Source organism: Clupea harengus, chromosome 3 (assembly GCF_900700415.2).
Source record: "Clupea harengus chromosome 3, Ch_v2.0.2, whole genome shotgun sequence".
In the NCBI taxonomy this organism is placed as follows: domain Eukaryota; kingdom Metazoa; phylum Chordata; class Actinopteri; order Clupeiformes; family Clupeidae; genus Clupea; species Clupea harengus.
Window position 1 is genome coordinate 7394093 of NC_045154.1, and position 11311 is coordinate 7405403.

Sequence of the window (11311 nt, forward strand, 5' to 3'; positions counted from 1 at the left end):
CAGGCTTCGGCAATCAAGCGCTGGAGAAAGAAAGTTATTACCGTGACATAAATGCTTTCAGACGGTTTTTATGAGTAAATGTGTTCACATTTGAAATGAGAATGGAACCGCGGCTACAGGCGGAGGACGGGTTCATCATCCCATGCAGATGTTAATACAGGGGATATCTCTCTCTAAATATCATTCGTGGCAGCCCTAAGACGTGCAAGAGTGATTTGTGGTTGACCGCAGCTGTTTCTCCGCAGTCCGGCTGTCACAGAGAAATTATTTTCTTATCTCTCCACCATACATGATGATGTTATCTGGGCTGTGGTGAAATATCCACTGAGCGACGCTGTCCCTGTGACATCTCCGGGTGGTTAAACATAGCTTGAAGTGATCTTTTAGTGATCCAGTGGCTGGCTGCCATTGAAGTTCATCCCAGAATATGGTTAATTGGGATTCTTGAAAGACACTCAGTAGTGAGCTCAGATGTCAGCCTGGCCAGTAACTTAACACCGTCTGCTGTCAACTGTGGTAACATCTCAGTGGAATCGCACTGGTGTTAATGCTTGATTACTGCAGAGCAATTCATTTGATAGGGCTGGATAGTATTGATCGGGGAACACAGCTCTTAAGTATCAACATAAACACTGATACCGGGCAACGGCCACTGTGGGGTTGACTCATTTGGATAAGTGAAGAATATGTCATGCTCTTTTAAAAAGGTTAATCATTAAAATGTTGTTGTTTTTTTTGTCTCATTTTATTCCCATGGCTAGAAATACTCCTGCTGAGTAGCTATCTGTGTATATTTCATGTCACTGTCCACTGGGTGAGCTCACTGATAATCTTGGATGAATCTAAGAACCCATGATCTTTACAAGGCTAAGAATAATATTAAACCTGTTATTAAAAAAAAACTGAATAAAAAAACTGTTTATCATTTCCATAAGAACCAAGAGTCATATTGGCAGCTATGGAGTTCCAATGGATGACAACAGAAACTAATCATTTAAGATTATACAGGTTATAGAATCATCTTTGGGAAGTAGGAGTGTAATGTGTGGGATAATAGACAGCCAACTAGTTGTTGTAATAAAATAAATCTTTGCAAGGGGATACTAGAGCTACCCACAGCTTTGTGTCAGGTTCTGTGTCAGGGGAACCCTCTTTTGGTTAGAATACGTATGTATGAATAAAAAATGTCATCATATATTATATGTATTTTACGTTATATGATAATATTTATTGATGAAAAGGCCTTCAAAAAGTGAATATAGACTTGCCTCCATCATTAGATGAAAATGTGTACGTCTGCCTCTCCTCTTTGCATATAGAAAACACAGTGCTTGAATCTTCTGAGGCATTCAAAGAACACAATGAAGTATGAACCATGTGATCATTAGACACATGCATATACATTCATGAATGGACCATTTGCTGTCATTTGAAGGAGGATTTTCTAAGGAGACAAGGACAAGCTCATTGGCAGGCAGCTAAGTGTGACACTACTGCACCATGAAGAGGCAACAACAGGCAAAAGAAAAGGCACTTATCTTATGTCCCATCGCATATGACGAGCGTTGCTCCCTACCAGCATGTCTGTGAGCATGAAAAAACAAAAGACCTCCCCATTCATAGTCTTGTTTTCTTTGCGGCTAGCACCCGCGTTCGCTCTGATTGCGGGTGAGGACGGGAGCCAAATCTGCCATGAAAGAGAGGCCGGGCAAGAGCTTGAGACAGCCTCATGGCGTTGGTGCACAAGGCCGCCTCCAAAACCACAGCAAATTGAGCCTGCCTCGTCCGTCATCACCTCCCAATTATCTCCAGTTTATTGGGGGCTGCTGGAGACAGTGGATGTTGGCAGGTGAGGAGAGGTGTCTGGGAGGTGACACTGCAAGCCAGCCAGCCGGCCTCCCTACCTTTGGCCAGGACTGACGCGTGACCCCTCTATGACAGCATGACCCACCAACCCCACCCCCGTCTCCGTCTCTTCCACCTGCCCCCCATCTTCGTTTTCTCTGTCTCTCTCTCTCTCTCTTACACACACACACACACCCATACACATATTCTTTTAAGTAAGCCTCATATCCAAACCTTGCCCATGCTTGTCAAGGCAGAGAGAAAGAGGTGGAGGTAACCTTGAAGCACTTTCTAAACATCATGTTTTCAGACACCGTAGTGTTTTCATAGCTCGATGGGAAAGAACAAGGGTCTAATCTTGTAATCTCCATCATGTATGACAGCAGCTATTTCGGTGCCGGGAGCAAGCACGGAGGGGTCCTGTGTGTTCTCCGTGTTCATTTGTCAACATGGCAGATGCAGATTATTTATGTGTCACTTCATGTCACTCCCTGACAAAAAAGTTAGCGCTGGGACACAGATTTACTTGGGTGTTCAGTCGGTACAGTAACACGGATTTATACACTGCCTGCGCTTTTACAAACATTTAACAGTTTACTCAAGTTTTTATCGTGTTGAATTTACTGTTCATCACATATTTAAGCTCGGAGTTCAAAAAAAGTGATCAAAAACTATGACAACTAGGCGAGAGCCAAGACAGTCTGGAAGACAAAGGATGTGTGTGTGTGTGGGGGGGGGGGGATGGAATCCCACTGGAGGTAGGAGTGTATGCAAGCAAGGTTTAATACTGTTGTAATGACTGTTTTCAGTCCCACCTCTGAACTCAGAGTTGGCTTTCTTTGCTTGACCCAGATGTCATGTTCTAAGGAATCCTCCTCCAGATGCCTGGAGAAAGAAGGGAGGCGAGCGAGAGTGAGAGAGGGTAAAAAAACGGCAGTAATGCTCCATGCCGTATGACAGCATCGTGTGGAAACTGACACGCAGACTTTTCAAATTGGGGCCCGGGGAGCTGAAGCATAAAATAACTTCAATCTCTGTGGCTCTCTGAGGAATAGAGCAGAGGTGCGACCAACAACAACACAACAACGGGCAAGGCAGGAAGGGGTGAAGGTAGGAGTTATTAGAGGATAAAACACGCCTCTCCATCTCACTCCCCCTCTCTCTCTCTCTCCCTCTCCCTCTCCATCTCTCTCTCTCTCTCTCTCTTTCTCTCTCTCAGGAACCCCAAGGATGATCAATGGATTTAGTCAGAGGGATATTCAAGCAGAAAATTGCTGCCTTTTTGCTTTTCTTTGAAGTATTTCCAGAATACATACTGAACCCCCCCCCTTTCTTTTCCTCCACCACAGTCCACAGTCCACGCGGGTTGAACAGCACAGGAGCAGTCTCTAAGAGTGATCCTGAGCGGAGAGGAAAGGCACAGAGAGATGGGTGTTTGTGGGGGAGTGGAGTGGGAAGGGTGCTGGGTGGGGGGTGCTGTGTGTTAAAAGAGGTAGGGGCAGGCTAGATTGAAAGTTTGCAGGTATAAAATTGAAGGCAGCCAGCTGAACGGCCATAGTGAAACGGGGGTGTGTGTGTGTGTGTGTGTATGTGGGTGGGGGGTGTGGGGGCGCTCAAAGTGTCTCGGCGCTGGTGGGATATAGGCCGCAGTGGACACAGCAGCACAGTGGGCAAATGTTCTGGTATGGATCGCCACTGGGATCCAGATAAACAGCGATGCAATGAACTCCCCAGCAACCCTACTGAAGGCCCCTGGGGCAGGCCACATGACCCCGACCCCCCCCCCCCCCCCCCCCTGATGAGCTGATGAGCAGTTTGACCACACACAGGACGGTCCGCATCGAAGGATGAATTGTCTCACTATCCAGAGAGGCATTAACATGTCAAATCATCGGGTCACCCTAATCACATGTCAAACTACAGCATGTGCAAGAGATGTCAATAATGGATTTTCCAATCCATCGACAGACGACCAGTGTGTCAGTGAAATGTGGTGTGGTGTGGGGTGGTGTCGGGTGGGGTGGTGTGGGGTGGGGTGGTGTCGGGTGGTGTGGGGGACACACTGTGGCACAGGGACAGGGTCGAGGGAGGTTGGCTGTGTGTCAGAGCGGCGTGCCGTGCCTTTGTGTGGGTATCCATCAGTAATCCTGATAATGAATGACTATAATCACTCACATGCATGGCATAATTAATCTTTGTGATGCTTTTTTTGTGTTGAGTAGAAATGAACCAGGGAGCACTGGACATGAATATTGCCAGCGATATGAGGAAAATTAAATTGAAATGAATGTGGGAAGTGAATATGTGAATAATTCAACAAGTAACATTATTGTAACATGCTAGCAATGAAGTGTTAGCTGCAATGACATAATGAACTGAATGACATTGTATGAAGCTCAACTCACCACTACAATGATATTTGCGTGCTGCTCTGCACCTTCTGTAAAATAGTGCTTTAAATGTACCTTATCCCATGTCCTTGCTGATGAATGGTGCGGCACGCTAATGATTTTTGACTTCAACCTGCAGGGATGTACAAAGATTTCCATGTTTCCACGTGCCTCGTGTCGAACTTCAAAACGCGCCGTCTGCGGATGTGCTAATTGCACTTCACACACAGGCACACACCAGTGCCACTCCCCCCGACTCTGCTCTGGCCCTGGTCTATCCTCCGGCACATTCACTGCTGTAAGCCAGGGCTCAGTGTTTGGGAGGGGGGGGAGGCAGGGGGGACATTTGGAGGATGGGGGGAAGGGGAGGTGAAAGTGCCTTTTTGCGTGGTTCCGGTGCTCTCAGAGTCCTTGTGGCTGTGAGGGTGTTCTAAATAGGGAAAAAAAAGCCAAGCAGTGCCAACGAGAGGTTGAACCCCACTGTTGGCCGGGGGAGCTCTCTGGCCGGGCCCCCGGGAGGGAGAGGGGTGAGGGCGGCGGGGTTGGGGGGCTCCATCGCTGCGCAGCACGGTGCAGCTACGGCTGAAAGCGGAAGCATGTGGCACGCACGGCGGCGGCGTTATGGATAGGGCCGGGTGACTGGGGACCTCGCTCCGCCGCTCCCCGCTGAGCACGCTGACGGCCCCATCCGTTTTCACAGCCCAGCCCCCTAATAGATCTGCAATGCCTTCCCTTCCAATTAAAAGGCTCGACCAGCCTATTCGTCAAAGGACGCAGGGAGACAACAAGAGGGAGAAGAGGAGCTTAGCATTAGCGTGCGTAGAGTAATTGCCAGCCAAATCGCAGTAAAGCGCGAGAGGGAGGTTAGTTGCCGTCGAGTGGCTGGTCGATGATCAGTTGTGTGTTTTTCTCTTTTATTTATTTATATCTGGTTCCTTATGTGTTTATTTACATATACTCCCCTCCCCCCACTTCCACCAGGCATCAATCTGACTACTCCGTGTGCATTGTTCAGGCACAATGCTGTGGCTCTTCGCTCTATTCTTCTTCTCTTGAAAAATGGTCCATGGCACATGTGTTACATTTACTATGATTTCTGTTTCTTACACAAGCGTCTTGTGTCACAGAGGACAGCTATTGAGTAGGGGATAACAAGGCACACCGTAGATAATCTAGTTATGTTTGTTTACAAGTTACATGGGGAAATAAAGAGTTTAACAAAAGCCTTATACACTAAATCAAGACACATATCTTCTTCATGGCACGCTTGATTAGTCTTATCAAAAGCACATATTTGGCATCACAGGCATCACAATTTGTATAGATCCTTACTGCATTATAAGGTATGTGATAGTGGCTAGCGTGATAGCCATATATTACTGTACATGATGAAGAATACACTATCCACTTAGTTGCTTTGAATTAAACAACATGAAAAAAGATAAACTTTAATACTTTTTGTTTCTCAGTGTGTGTACTTGCGTGTGTATGTGTGTGAATCGTTGTGCATGCACTTGTGTGTTTCCCCTCATGTGTCACGGGGGGGGAAAAGGATTTATTTTTATGGTTTAATTCAACAATAACATTTGCGATCAGGGTCTTGGGCATCTCAAGGGCATTCCTGGTGAAATTACTGAGACTCTGCACCATTTATCATAGGCTGACATGTGTCATGTTCCCGACTCCGGCGCGGAGAGGTTACAGCTGAAGACAGGTCCTTCTTTGTTGAGCAGCCATCAAAGACAACATCACTTATTTATTAAAAAAAGAGAGCCATAGAGGGTGACTGGCTCAGGCTGCCTGAAAAAAAAGAGGAAAACTGAAACAGGAGAATTAATTTTTATTTTTTCTGCAAAACCCTGTAACATTTTTCTTATTCTTTCATTTGGACACGTTAATCTGTCGCAACCTGTCAGAGTAATTTTAGACACGTGCACATAATCTAACCTCGCTGAGATGACCGCAAGCCTTCGGTTCTGTCATAAGCACATGGGGACAGTTGCAGCAGGAAAATGAGATGCCAAAGAGATGTGAGGAGTATTTCATGACATCTGTGCATGTGGAGAAATGACAGTTGAAATAGCATGAAATCATTGATGGACAGTGGGACAAAAGTCAAACCGAACAACAAACGAAGCCATTTTTGTTAGTCAGGATGCTGCTTGACTTTAAGGGTGTTTAGAAATCTTCTGTGAAGACCATTTTTCACGTTGAGTACATTATCCTGAAAATGTAACTAGGAGCTCTCTGTACATCCAATTGTAATTCCCCTTTAAGATCATAAATATTGCGTAAATCTCCATGTTTTCATTATACCAAATGATACAGTCCACTGTCTTACAGTATATCTTCTAAATCCCTTTTTCACTAAGTGTAGATATTTCATCCCTCCAAAGGTTTGGTAGGTAATCCATGTCTTCCCATTCCCTCCCATAATTTGTTGTCATGGCTGTAGTCCAACTCAGACAGCCTCTGTGATTATAAATGACAATAATTAAACGAAAATACACAATAATTAGTCTCACCAGGTTTTTCCATCTGGTATTACCTGCATGGTACTGAATAACCCACACACTGTGTCTTTGAGGAGCAGCGAACGGGCAGATCATCAGGGGCGGGAGAAGAAAAAGAAAGGACACGGGGAAGAATAGGGTGATGAACAGACAGAAGGGAGCCTTCCAGGTCTCCACTGGAATGTGGTTTTTAAAAAGGTTGGTTGTCTGATGAGGAATATGTAAAAGGTGAGGGACATGAGCAGAATGATCACCTGCAGAGGCTCACGCCTTGGCTACGGGCCAGACACATCACACATCTGGACCGCCGCTGCACATTTTGTTGAGGGGGTGTAAAGCGGGGGCGTCAAATGATATTGTGAGATGTGCCTTAACTGTGTGTCATGCTTTTGTAAAATACACTGCTTGGCAAGGATGTAGCCATTGGTGATGGTGTTGTGGCAATTTATTTGCTGGCTGTGTGGTGCTTGGATTTCGGCTCTCCACATAATTTCTTCCCCATATCCAAGGTCAAGTATTCTTTCAGCTCCCCGAAAGGATAAACACCAAGCCATTTAACTACCTTCACATCTGATATGTTTTACTGATATGTAACATCAAGGTAAAGGTGGTTTTGGGGGGTTGGAGCAGATGGTATCAGAACACTTAGAAAAAATGACACTTCTGTATCATTTAAAGGAAGAGTGGCCCAAGTTTCTCTGAACATATTGTACCATAAGCTTACAATGTAAGCCTAAAAGATAATGTTGTGGTTCTTTAGATGTAATACCATGGAGAATGGTGCCAGAATTTCAAGGGTTGTAGTATCAACCTTTTCCCAGAATGGGGCTATTACAGATTTAGGAAAGGATAACTCGCTAAAAATCATTTCAGGATTCCCAATGCCATTAGAGAAAGATATTTCAAGTGGCACATTTAACCATTATCAATACATTATGCTATCATAGTTGTTATTAAATATCAATGATATTACTATAAACTCGAAAGAGTATTATATCTGTCATCTCTTACTCCACCAGATGGCAGATGTGTTAGCTTCTCCCCTTTAATGGACAGTATTGCCTGCCTCCTATTCAACTTGTACAACCTTCTCTGACGCCTTTTACTAAAATATGTTACCTTTTCATGTTTTCAAATGTCACCCCAGTACAATGGGGTGTATGGATTTGTGTAATAAAACTGCTTCTTCAGTGTATCATGAAAAAAAAATGATTGCCAAGTACTTTGCTGTGCTGCTAGATTCCAGCTTGACACATCCATGCTCGACTTGAACATTACACTGGCCATTCCCCAGACCATCTGTGAAGTGTATTGGGTCACTGGCCACAGAGGTGACGGCAGCTTCCAGTAGAGGCCCAGTGCAGAAAATCAGTATGTTTGTCAATGATGTCCAAGTGATCTTGATTGATCTTAGATGTCTAATGTTCCAACCAGTCAGTGTGTTCATGGTCTTAATTAGATCCCTCTACCACGTTCAATACTGTTGTCAGTTAAATATGTTAAGAGGGTACAGCTCCACAGGTCTCTGATTACAGTGAAGGGGATGGGGGTGGGGACAGGGGTTAATATGGCTATGGTTCTTCTCTCAGTCTCATGGCGGCACACACTACACTAGAAGTTTAAAAACGGTAAGCTTCACTAACCGTTTTCCTCCCTGTAATCTCCAAGTGATTTGCAGGAGAATTAGCTAGTCGAGCAGCCAGCCTGCGCTGAAAAAATGCATGCAATATGTCATTGTTTAAGGAGTGCATCAATAACTGCTGACATAGTTAAATGTAAAACAGTGTGCAGAGGAGAGAGGGTGCGTATAAAATTAATTAATTCCACAGGCACATTATTTATGACTTAATATGATATACTAGTGCTTTTTACAATAGTACTGAATATGCACATTTTGAAGATACTAAAAGACAAATGAGTGATCACTCGGAAACCACTCCTTTTTGGTCTTGCTGACGCGCCGTATAAATTATGGCCTATGTTTCTTATCAATTACCAAACAGTGTCTAAAAGGTGTTTGGAGGATTGCCATGGTGACCTGGGCTTGTCTTCTATCTTTCACATCGAGTAGCTCATTACGGAGAACAACAAGCCTTCTTCCAGGGTACTGACTGCCAGGTTAATATATTAAGAATCAGTGAGGCAGCTCCCATTGTGCTAAGAAGGATGAGGGAAAGGTCTACCACACACTCGCAAAGTGTGATCAAATTGGGTGTCATCAGACAGAACAACAAAGCTCTGAAGGCAGATGCTGTAAACACAGACTCACTCGTCAGATGAAACTAACCTCGCCGTCAGGAACAACACTGGGAGCACACTCCGAGAAGGCACAAGGGAGGCAAAAGCCCAATGAGCCATTGCATATGCATATCTCTAACTGCACTCATGATACTATTTTACATTTATGCCTGATTGTAACATTTAGGACGTATATATGTATGTGTGTGTGTGTGGGGGGGGGGTTAACATACTCCACATATCAAGTAAATAAAAGCTGTTTCCTCCTCAAGTAGGAGTATATCCAAAGGCTTGTTTCAGACCTCTAGTGCCTACACAGGGCAAGGAGTCAGGTCAATTAGCAGGAAACAATTAGGTCTATGTGGCGCTAATGTGCTGTCCAACGCATTAGGTCCCTAATCCCACACATTAAGGTGAAGCGAGAGAGGACCTCAGCAACCCTAAAGCACCAAGGAGGATTTGACCACAGACCTTCTGTCCCATAGCGATGAGACACTGTCATCCCACAAACAGTAAATGACCAAAGCACTCGGAGTTCAGAGTTAAAGGCAAGGACACTGTATGTGTGTGTATGAGTGTGTGTGTGTGTGTGTGTGTGTGTGTGTGTGTGTGTGTGTGTGTGTATGTGTGTGCATGCTTGTACTGGGAAATGTAGTAATGTCATTTTTATGGTTGTACAAGTAGGTTGATGACATGGCAACTTTTATGATTGCATTGATTAATAATATATGTGACTGAAGGGGTAGGGATAGTTAGTGTGTACGTTTGTGGATGAATGTATGTGTGAGGGGGAGGGGAATGGGAGGGAGGCTCTGTCTCTGTCCACAAGAGTATTGTATTTATACATTGTGGATGCATATGTTTTATTTTTCTTGTGTGGGCCCCTGCGTAAATTGTGTGTGTGTATGTGTGTGTGTGTGTGTGTGTGTGTGTGTGTGTGTGTGTGTGTGTGTGTGTGTGTGTGTGTGTGTGTGTGCGCGCGCACATGCCAAGGAGTTTGTCTCTGTGTGTGTGTCTGTGCCTAGTATCCAGCAGCATTGGCTGAACATGATTGAAAGATTCGAGCTTAGTGGAATTTAAGCTTCTTGAGATCGGCTCTTTTAAGTTCTAGCATTTTCTGTCCCTATCTCTCCCTCTCTTACGGCTGTCTATCTGCAGCTTATTTTTGCTTTAATCTCAAGTACAAGAAGTGGTTTTAGTAAGAAAACAGACACCTCACAAAGGAAGGGCTTTGCAAAATCTATGTCAGCTCAGCGTAATTCATATTTAATTTTCAGTTGCTGTAAGTTTATCTGTGCATCAATGACATTGTGTTTGATATTTTCAATACTTAGTTGCTACATGCTTCAGTGCTTCTGGTATAAATGTATTTGTTCTGAAACTATAGTTACATGCTGTCACACTCTGTCTAAAGTATTTCCCCATAGTCTTTTGTGTATACATTGGAAACATTTAATTTTAGAACAGAATACAAAAATTGCAGTGTTTAGTGCATTGTAGTAGACTATTTATTCAACATAATTTACTCATGTGTGTTACAAAATTGCTTTGTGTAACATTTATGAGTAGTTTACCTTCCCCAGGCTACTTGATGGCATGGACACAACTCTATTGAGCCTGTGGCCATGGGCCATGAGTTTACGTGTGCAATCTCACCAGTGTCATGTGTCTTTACTGCCCTCTACAGGTCATTTGTTAAAGTGCACTGTTATTTTGGAGAGGTTTTCCTTTCCCCAACAACATAAATTGGCTTAATTTTTTTCAGTTTCTACACAGCAAGTGGGTTGAGCTTTGTCTTGGCATGAACATTAAATCTTCAACCACACTTTCTCTGCCAATACAAAGGGTCCCCACATATATGTATACCAATGGGAAGGATTTATATCTGTATTCAAATGGCCAGAATATACAGTACACTGTGGTCTAGAGTTTCATATTGGCAAAATATTTTTTGCAAGGCACAACATAGACATAAATGCTTTTCTATTGAAAGGTGAAGTGGAAGCCAGGGTTAATTTGTGGCTGTTGTTGGTTTAATCGCCCTGATGAAGGCAGCCGGGAGAGGCTCGGCCATCACCCTCAAGCTGACCCGCACCCTGCTGCTCTGCAAATGAGGTAGAGTCAGATTATCTGCTCCCAGTTCACTGACCTGACTATCCTTCCCCTGAACCTGTCGAGTAATTAACCAGCGCAACAGATCCCGGGAGCGTGCGTACAACTGGCAATTTCATCTCGACTTCGCCAGCTAGTCATGTAGGGTTTTAAAGTTTGGCTGTTGTTATTGTCATTGTTGTTGTTATTTGTATGTTGTCTCATGGCTGCTTT